The sequence below is a fragment of the Mustela putorius genome, unplaced genomic scaffold (genome assembly GCF_011764305.1).
Source record: "Mustela putorius furo isolate JIRA1106 unplaced genomic scaffold, ASM1176430v1.1 tig00000083_pilon_pilon_pilon, whole genome shotgun sequence".
NCBI classification, from domain to species: Eukaryota; Metazoa; Chordata; class Mammalia; order Carnivora; family Mustelidae; genus Mustela; species Mustela putorius.
In genome coordinates, this window is record NW_025421273.1 from 5,223,730 (window position 1) to 5,234,320 (window position 10,591).

The following is a 10,591-nucleotide window of genomic DNA, read 5'->3' on the forward strand; positions in this document are numbered from 1 at the left end:
TCAGAAGATTTTTATTTCTTTTTGTTTTCTGGTTGCTGTGGCTAGGACTCCTGGTACTATGTTGAATAAAGGTGGTGAGATCAGACATCCTTATTCTTTTCCTGTTCTTTTAGGGGAAGAACTCTTAGTTATTCAAAATTGAGTATGATTTTAGCAATGGGTTTTTGTTTTTTTTTTTTTTTTTTTCCTTCATTTTTTTTTTTTTTTATTTTTTATAAACATATATTTTTATCCCCAGGGGTACAGGTCTGTGAATCACCAGGTTTACACACTTCACAGCACTCACCAAATCACATACCCTCCCCAATGTCCATAATCCCACCCCCTTCTCCCAAACCCCCTCCCCCCAGCAACCCTCAGTTTGTTTTGTGAGATTAAGAGTCACTTATGGTTTGTCTCCCTCCCAATCCCATCTTGTTTCATTTATTCTCCTACCCACTTTTTCTTTATTTTTTTTTTAAGATTTTATTTATTTATTTGACAGACCGAGAACACAAGTAGGCAGAGAAGCAGACAGAGAGAGAGGAGGAAACAGGCCCCCTGCTGAGTAGAAAGCCCAATTCAGGGTTGATCCCAGGACCCTGGGATCATGACCTGAGGTGAAGGCAGAGACTTTAACCCACTGAGCCACCCTGGCACCCCAGCAATGGGTTTTTCAAATATAAACTTTATTATGTTGAGGTATATTCCCTCTATATTTACTTTGTTGAGGGTTTTTATCATGAGTGGATGTTGTACTTTGTCAAAGCCTTTTCTGCATCTATTGATAGGATCATGTGGTTTTTATACTTTCTTTTGTTTATGTGATGTGTCATGTATGCTTATTCGTGAATACTGAATCACACTTGTATCCTAAGAGTAAATCCCACTTGATCATGGTGAATGATTTTTTTTTTTTAAATACATTGTTAGATTTGATTTGCTAGTATTTTGCTGAGGATTTTTATGTCTATGGTCCTCAGAGACATTGGCCTGTAATTTTTTGTTTGTTTGTTTGTTATCTTCCTACTGGTTTTGGTATCAGGGTAATGCTGGCTTCATAGGATGAATTTAGAAGGTTTCCTTCTGCTTCTATTTAATTCTTCTTCAAGGGTTTGGTAGAATTCACCTGTGAAGCCATCTGTTAATGGTCCTTTGTTTTGTTGGGAGTTTTTTGAATACTGATTTAATTTCATTGCTGTAATCACTCTATTCAAATTTTCTATTTCTTGGGGCACCTGGGTGGTTCAGTGGGTTAAGCCTCTGACTTCCGCTCAGGTCATGATTCCAGGATCCTGGAATTGAGCCCTGCATCGGGCTCTGCTCAGTGGGGACCCTGCTTCTCCCTCTCTCTCTGTCTGCCTCTCTGCCAACTTGTGATCTCTATCTGTCAAATAAATAAATAAAATCTTTTTAAAAATTTTCTATTTCTTCTCAATTCAGTTTCAAGAGGTTATATGTTTTTAGGAATTTGTCCATTTCTTCTAGTTTTCCATTTGTTGGCATATAATTTTTCACAGTGAAATCTTACAATTTTTTGTATTTCTACAGTGTCAGTTGATATTTCTCCTCTTTCATTTTTTATTTTGTTTTTTTGAATCCTTTTTTTTTTTTTAAGGCCTGGATAAAGGTTTATGAATTTGTTGATCTTTTCAAAGAAACAGTTCCTAATATCATTGATCTGTTCTATTGTTTTTTATTTCTGTTTTGTTTATTTCTGCTCTAATTTTTTTATTATTTCCTTCCTTCTACTAGCCTCAGGTTTTGGTTGTTCTTCTAATTCTAGCTCTTTTAAGTGTAAAGTTAGGTTGTTTATTTGAGACTTTTCTTATCTCTTGATTTTCCTGTATGACTATGAAATTCCCTCTTAGAACAACTTTTGCTCTAACCCCCAAATTTTGGACTGTTGTATTTTCATTTTCATTTGTTTCCATGTATATTTTGATTCCCTTTTTGATTTCTTAATTGACCCATTCTTTATTTATAAGCGTTTTATTTAACCTCACATTTGTGCCATTTCCAGATTTTTTCTATTGGTTGATTTCTAGTTTCATAGCATTATGGTCAGAAAAGATGCATGCTATGACTTTGATCTTTTTTAATTTCTTGAGACTTGTTTTGTGGCTTAGAATTCTAGAGAGTGTTCCGTGTGGACTTGAAAAGAATGTGTATTCTGCTTTTTTTTTTTTTTTTTTTTTAGGATGGAATCTTCTGAATATATGTCATACAAAGCCACTGTTTCCTTGTTGATTTTATGGTTGGATGATCTGTCTCTTACATGTAAGATATACATAGATTATTAATGTCCCCACTATTATTGTATTGCCATTGATTACTTATTTTATGTTTATTATCAGTTGCTTTATGTACTTAGATGCTCCCATGTTGGGTACATAAATATTTATAATCATTATAGCTTCTTGTTGTGTTGTTCCTTTTATGATTATGTAGCTTCTTTCTTTGTTTCTTTTTATAGTCTTTGTTTTAAAGTCTATTTTGTATGATACTGTAAGTATTGCTTCCCCAGCCTTCCTTTGCTTCTATTTGCATGATAAATACTTTTTCATCCTTTCACTTTCAATGTGCATGTGTCTTTAGGTCTGAAATGAGTCTCTTGGAGGCAGTATATAGTTGGGCCTTGCTTTTTTTATCCATTCCATCACCCTTTGTCTTTTCACTGGAGTATTTAGTACATTTATATTCAAAGTAATTTTGATAAGTATGCACTTACTGACATTTTGTTACCTGTTTTGTGGTTGTTTTTATAGTTCTTTTCTGTTCCTCTTTTCTCTTGCTCTCTTCTCTCAGGTTTTGCCAGTTTTGTTTAGTGATATACTTGGATTCTTTTTCTCTACTCTCTAATAATGGGCTTTAGTTTGTGGTTCTTATTAGGTTTCTATATAATATCTTATGAATATAGCAATCGGTATTAAGTTGTTGGTCACTTAAGTTGGAACCCATTCTATAAGAACTAAATTTTTACTCCTTACCCCCAAGATGTTTTACCTATATAAAGCCATACTCTATATCCTTTTATTTTGTGAATCCTTAGCTTTTATATAGATATACTTAATTCTATAGATATACTTAATTTTACTGATTTTTGTGCTTCCTATTTTCTTATTCTTCCCTTTCCAGTCAGAGAATCCTTTTTACTATTTCTTGTAAGCCTGGCTTTGTGTTGATGAATTTCTTTAGGTTTGCTTGTCTGAGAAGCTCTTTTTCTCTCCTTGTTCTGAATGATAGCCTTGCTGAATAGAGTATTCTTGGCTGCATTTTTCTTTTTTCAGAATTTTGAATATATCACACTACTTTTTTCTAGTCTGTAAAGTTTTTGCTGAAAATCAACTGATAGCCTTATCAGGTTTCCCTTATATGTAACTATTTTCTTTCCTCTCACTGATTTTAATATTTCTCTTTATCAGTAGCTTTTGTCATTTTAATTACTATGTGTCTTGGTGTGGACCTCCTTGGATTGATATTTGGGTGGGCTGTCTTTGTCTCCTGGATCTGGATTTCTGTTTCATTCCTCATATTCAAGATTTTTTTCAGCTATTATTTCTTCAAATATAGAAATTTCTGCCCTCTTTCCTCTCTCTTCTTTTTTTTAATTTGCCTATAATGCCAATGTTATTATGCTTGATAGAGACACATCCACATCTATTTTTATTTATGATTATTATTTTTCCTTTCTGTTCTGTTTGGCTTTGTTAGCTTTCCAATACTGTCTTCTAGGTCACTCATTAATTCTTCTGTTTCCTCAGTCTATTATTTATTCCCTTAATTTTACTTATTGAGTTCTTCATCTCTGATTAGCTCTTCTTTTTGTTTTCTATCTCTGTTGAGGTTCTCACTGAAGTCCTCCACTATTTTCTCTATTTCAGTGAATATCTTTATGACCACTACCTGAAATTCTTTATCAGGCATAATACATATCTCTGTTATATTTTTCTTGCTGTAATTTTGATCTGTTCTCATATTTGGGACACGTTCTTCTGTCTCCTCATTTTAGCTTTGTGTCCATTTCTGTGTATTAGGAATGTCAGTTATGCCTCCCACTCTTGAAAGCTGTTGTCTAATGAAAAAGAGGTCCTGTACAGCCTTGCAGTGCAATGTCCCCAATTCATGAGAAACTGGTGTTCCTGAGGTATCTTCATTGTATATTGCATGTACCTTACCGTGGCTGAGGTGCATTTGCCTTCAACCCAATCATCTACAATGGTTCTTTCTCCCTGTTGTAGGTAGAATTTTGTCCCTGTGTTGTTAATGAACTAGTCTGGGGTTGAGTTGTGTCAAACTAGGTATTTGCCAGATATGCAGCAGCACCAAGCTGCAGGGTACTCTCTCTGTGTCGTTTACTGAGAAGCTGTTATTGGTGAGGAGGGCCTATAGTCAGATCAGATGTCTGCTCCCATCCTAGTGCTGGGATCACAGTCTGAACTTTTGTGTGTAACTATCTTCCCCTCTTTCTGGGGTAGGGGTCACCCTGGAATGGTGTTTACCCCTCTTGGGGTTGTCTGCTCATGACCATGCTTGTGACACAACTTTGGATAAACTCCAACCAAGGGTGTGTTGGATGGGGTGGATACTCAGGAAAAGGTAGGAATGGCACATGAGGTTTTAGCAGGGTTTGCATAACCCAGCTGTGGAAGGGAAACTGGAGGCACTTTGGAGAACTCCTGCTAAGGTTGATTTTGAAATGACTGGTCTGCAGAAGACCATGAGGGCAGGGTGCATTATTAGCAATCTAAGTACAAAGTATTCTGGTTGTGCAATTCCTACAGGTGTCTGTGTATCTAGGGTGTGGGGCAAAGGAAGAAAATGGCACTTGCCAGCTCTTTTGTTCTTGGAGAAGATTCCTAGAGATTGCAGTTCCTCCAGCATAAGTTCTGAGATTAGTAATATATCTCCTTCTGGTATAACTCAGATGTTTTTCAAACAGCTATTTCTATACTGTACCTCAGTGGGGCTTTTGTTTTGTTTCCTATCACCCTCCAGCTCTTCTGGAGCAGAGCTAACTGATTTTTAAAGGTACAGTGGTTGAGCCCCATTGATTATAAGAACTCATGAAGCTAAACCCTTCTGGCTTTCAAAGCCAGATGTTATGGGGATTTGCCTTCCCAATGACAGTCTCCCAAGCCTGGCATGCCTGATATGGAATATGCTCTTTTCCCTTTTCTGTACCTGTAGTATCTTTCCCTCCTGCAGTCTTCTGGGTCAGTGTGGTTCCTGACCATGCCTCTGCCCTTCCAACCTTTTTGATGTAACCTCTTCTCTATATTTAGCTGTGGAGAGTCTATTCTGCCAATCCTCCGATTGTTTTCTTGTTTATTTACCCTGATGTATCTATATGAATCTATGGGATGGGGTGAGCTAAGGTATTCCTACTCCACTGTCTTCCCCAGAAACAAAATATCTTTTTTCTTTTTTAAATTTGTGTCTTCTTCAATTTCTTAAATCATTTTCTTATAGTTTTCAGAGTATAGGTTTTTTACCTCCTTGGTTAAATTTATTCTTAGATATTTTATTCTTTTGGCATACTTGTAAATGAGATTATTTTATTAATTTCTCTTTCTTATAATGTTATTAGTGTTTAAAAACAAAACATATTTTTATATATTAATTTTGCATCCTGCTACTTTATTGAATTTATTTATTAATTCCAACATTTTTTGGTGCAATCTTCAGGATTCTCTATATATGGTGTCATGCCATTTGCAAACAGTGACAGTTTTAGCATCTATAATATTTTGTTACACATACATAATAAAAATATATACATATATATTATACACATATACACATATATGCACACACATACATGTATATTGTATAGTTTATATGTGTATGTATTTGATATATTTATATGTAGTATCTAGTTTATACTGTATGTTTTATATATGATATATTTTACATATGATTAAAATTACATTTATAGATTAAAATATGTACAAAGCCCACCCCCCATATTTCAATTATTTTTAGATCTGTTTTATAAAGCAAACTGTTGTCAAGTAAATTGCACCTTCTTCCTACAGAAACTTTACTAAAATTAGAGGCTTATACCAAAGTTATAAATTATTAATATAAAAATCTAGTTACTAAAAGAAAATTTTAAAAAGAATATCTTTATAAAATTGACGGTAATGAAATGATGCCTTAAGTTCCAAAATATTAGCATAAATGTCCCTTTATAAGGAAGGAATATGATTAGAATTGTTTTAGACAGCCTGAAGGACAATGGTCTCCAAAGTGCAAAACCTATGCAATAGAGAGATTGTGGATTTGGGCAATAAAGAGTAGATTTCTTCCTTAAGTATCAAGACAGTCTCTAAAAGTTCTGTAGTGTTATAAAATTAGAAAGATTCACCTTATTGGAAAACTTGGGCATCTAAGAATAAAAGTAAAGAATTCTTCCAGAGTTTAGAGCAAAAATCAGAATGACTGCTCTTTCCCAGGCATTGGCCTTAAAAATCAGAATCTCACCTAAAGCCCATTTTTCAACTCCCCTGACCTGATATAAAAATCTATACATTTAACATTAAAAAATAATTATTATTATCCCTGCAGTTGACTGCTGCAAGCTATTTGGAGAAACATAACATCAAACTAAGATTCTACCTGAGAAAAACTCTAAAAACTAGATTTTTTTTTAAAGGGACACTGGAAAACAACCAAAGCATCCAAGAAGGGAGGATTTGAGGGACCGGGATTCTTGAGAAATAGGAATCAAAGTGGAGTGAGTCTAATATATTGCATGCAATTATCCCTTCAAGCACTTGCCAAATGTTATAAATGTGGAAGACAAGCACAAAGCACTTTCAAAGGTGTTGAAAAAGCTAAACAGAGTTGTGTGGGTTTTTTTTTTTTTTTTTTTTATTTTTTTGGGGTTTTGGTTTGTTTGTTTGTTTGTTTGTTTAATAATCTCATTTTCTTGTGGAAAAAACACCTGATTTTAGGGGCTCAAGAACAAAGAGGGGTCCTTATAGACCACCAGTTCTCAATTTATGTGCTTGAAATATCTGTGGCTTGCGCATATATCATTTAGAAAGAAACCTTATGAAAGTGTTTTCCATGTTTTATTTCCTATTATGTGTAGATAGAGTACATTGGAGCACCAACAGGCCAATTCAAATTGCGCTAACATGATAATCATTTAAATCCTTATCATTTAAATCCTTTTTCTAACAAATTAATTATTAGAACTGTATTTACAGAAGTTCTACTGGTTCAGAACCAACTTATACTTAACATAATTTATCACAACCATGTATATGTCACTGCCAGGGTAATCATAATAATCTGAGTAGAGTATTATTTTGTCAAAATACTTTAGTTTATTAAATATTTGTTTAAAAAATACTCATGGCTGGAGCACCTGGATGGCTCAGTCAGTTACCTGTCTACCTTCAGCTCAGGTCATGATCTCAGGATCCTGGGATCAAGCCTGCATTGGGGTCCCTGCTCAATGTGGAGTCTGCTTCTTCCTCTCCCTCTTCCCCACCCCCTTCTTGTGCTCTCTCTCTCTCTCTCTCAAGTAAATAAATAAAATCTTTTAAAAAAATACTCATAGCTGACATAGAAATGGCTATCAGACACATGAAAAAATATTCATCATCACTAGCCATCAAGGAGATTCAAATCAAAACCACATTGAGATACCACCTTACACCAGTTAGAATGGCCAAAATTAACAAGACAGGAAACAATGTGTGTTTGAGAGGATGTGGAGAAAAGGGAAACTCTTACACTGTTGGTGAGAATGCAAGCTGGTGCAACCACTCTGGAAAACAACATGGAGGTTCCTCAAAATGTTGAAAATAGAACTACCCGATGACCCAGCAATTGCACTACTGGGTATTTACCTTAAAGATACAAACGTAGTGATCCAAAGGGGCAGGTGCAGCCGAATGTTTATAGCAGCAATGTCTACAATAGCCAAGCTATGGAAAGAACCTAGATGTCCATCAATAGATGAATGGATAAAGAAGAGGTATATATATATACAATGGAATACTATGCAGCCATCAAAAGAAATGAAATCTTGCCATTTGCGACAGCATGGATGGAACTAAAGGGTATCATGCTTAGAGAAATAAGTCAATCAGAGAAAGACAACTATCATATGAGCTCCCTGATATGAGGAAGTGGAGATGCAATGTGGGAGGTTAGAGGGGTAGGGGAAGAATAAATGAAACAAGATGGGATAGGGAGGGAGACAAACCATAAGTGACTCTTAATCTCACAAAACAAACTGAGGGTTGATGGGGGGGAGGGGGCTTGGCAGAGAGGGGTGGGATTATGGACATTAGGAGGGTATGTGCTTTGGTGAGTGCTGTGAAGTGTGTAAATCTGGTGATTTATAGACCTGTACCCCTGGGGATAAAAATACATTATATGTTTATAAAAAAATAAAAAATAAAAAAATAAACATGATAAAAAAAGGAAGTTAAAAACAGAGCTTCCCTATGACCCTGCAATTGCACTACTGGGTATTTATCCAAAATATACAGATGTAGTGAAAAGAAGGGTCATCTGTACCCCAATGTTCATATTTTCCAAGAGACTTTTAGATATCTTTTGTCTATATGCACTCAGCAAATATAGAACAATACTTTTTGTAAATACAAGTTTTTAAATCTTTGAACTAACAAATAGAATAACTGTATCATAGTTATCTTTTAGACAGTATTTATCCTGGAAAAACAATCAGTCAATGGTGAGACAGTGGTTACTCAGTACATTTAATAAAAATAGCTTCTTTTTGTTAAATGTTGGTATTTGTTCCTAGAGTCACCATGTCCAGATCCATGCTAATGTGAGCTCTTCCTTAGAGAATGTAAATCTTTCTAATTCTAGTACTAAATTCTAGTTGACTTAAAGCAATTTGGGGACTATTATTCATTTACACAAATGTGTATTAAATATGTATAATGTGCCAAAAACATGCTTGGCATTATTTGGGTACAGAATGTACACATGTTAATACTCCTCTTTCAGAATTATAAATTCTTATAAAATACTAAAATTATAAATTTATAATAATAAATTTATAATTATAAATTATAAATATAAATTCCTAAAATTATTTGAGAGTTTTGAAAGCCATTATAAGCCATTATAATCACAACAAGAAGCTATTGTAAAAATGTTAATAACTTTTGGGATGTCTGGGTGGCTCAGTTGGTTAAGCAGCTGCCTTCAGCTCAGGTCATGATCCCAGCATCCTGGGATCGAGTCCCACATCCGGCTCCTTGCTCAGCAGGGAGCCTGCCTCTCCCTCTGCCTCTGCCTGCCTCTCTGTCTGCCTGTGCTCGCTCTCTCTTTCTCTCTGACAAATAAATAAAATCTTAAAAAAAATGTTAATAACTTGTATCGTGTATTATTTTTAACTATTGTTAAGAGGTAGGCTAAATCGTTTATTTAATCATCACAATTATGAGGTAGATACCTTGTAGCTCAGTTTAAAAACTATAGATCCTGAGACAGTATATGTAAGTAATTTAGAAAAATTCACAAAGCTGTTTAGTTGGAACATTCCTAACCATTACACTGGGATCTAAAAAAGTAAAAGCAAAAGTACTGAAAGTAAGATGATGATTTCATTAGACTGGATATTTTTATTCGGTGCCTGGATTTATGTTAATATCTGCTAGATTAATGCAACTTCCTCCTCCAAAATCAACCATATTCAGTCAATTCAGATTACACAAATTTTTTTTTAAGATTTTATTTATTTATTTGACAGAGAGAGAAAGAGAGCATGAGAGAAGGAAAAATCAAGGGGAGCATCAGAGGAAGAGGGAGAAGCACACTTCCCACTGAGCAAGGAGCCTGATGCAAAGCTCAATCCCAGGACCTTGGGATCATGACCTGAGCTGAAAGCAGATGCTTAAGGACTGAGCTACCCAAGCTCTCCAGATTATACAAAACTTATTATTGATGTGATCACCTTGATTAAGCAAACCAAACAACAACAACAACAAAAACAGTTGATCTGTGCCCATGACTGTCTTCATGGACTTGGATATAATCAGAAATGTATTTGTTAATTTAAAGATAAAGATGTTTCCACTGAATTACAATAATTCAGTAACACACACACACTCCTATACCATTGTGAAATCTAGTTAGCCATTACATTAGATTTGAGATTCAAATTCAAATATTTAATCAGGGGTTGTTTTTATCTTTATGTTTTTTATCTTTATGATAACATAAAAACCATGTAAAAAGAGTCATAATGCAATGTTGTATGAGAACAGCCTTTCTTTTAAAACTCATGCTATTTAGCTCTCTCTTTTGAGAGTGAGATGCAGTGGACAAGAGTAAGATACATAACACAACCATTTATTGGACTTTTTATTGACATAACTAGGCATGTTAATTCAGGGAGAGATGACTCCAACTTAAAATTATCTCTAAACTATAGGGAACATTTAGAAAAAAACTATATCTGGATGTTTGTTGTTGCTGTTGTTTGGTCTCTTGTTAAAATCTTCAATTAAGCTTTTCAAACTACTTACTGTTTTATTTTTTAATTATTTCCCATGAGGAAAAAAATCCAAGTGTTTTCAAACATGTAAGGTGGTAGAAATACGAAATGAGATAT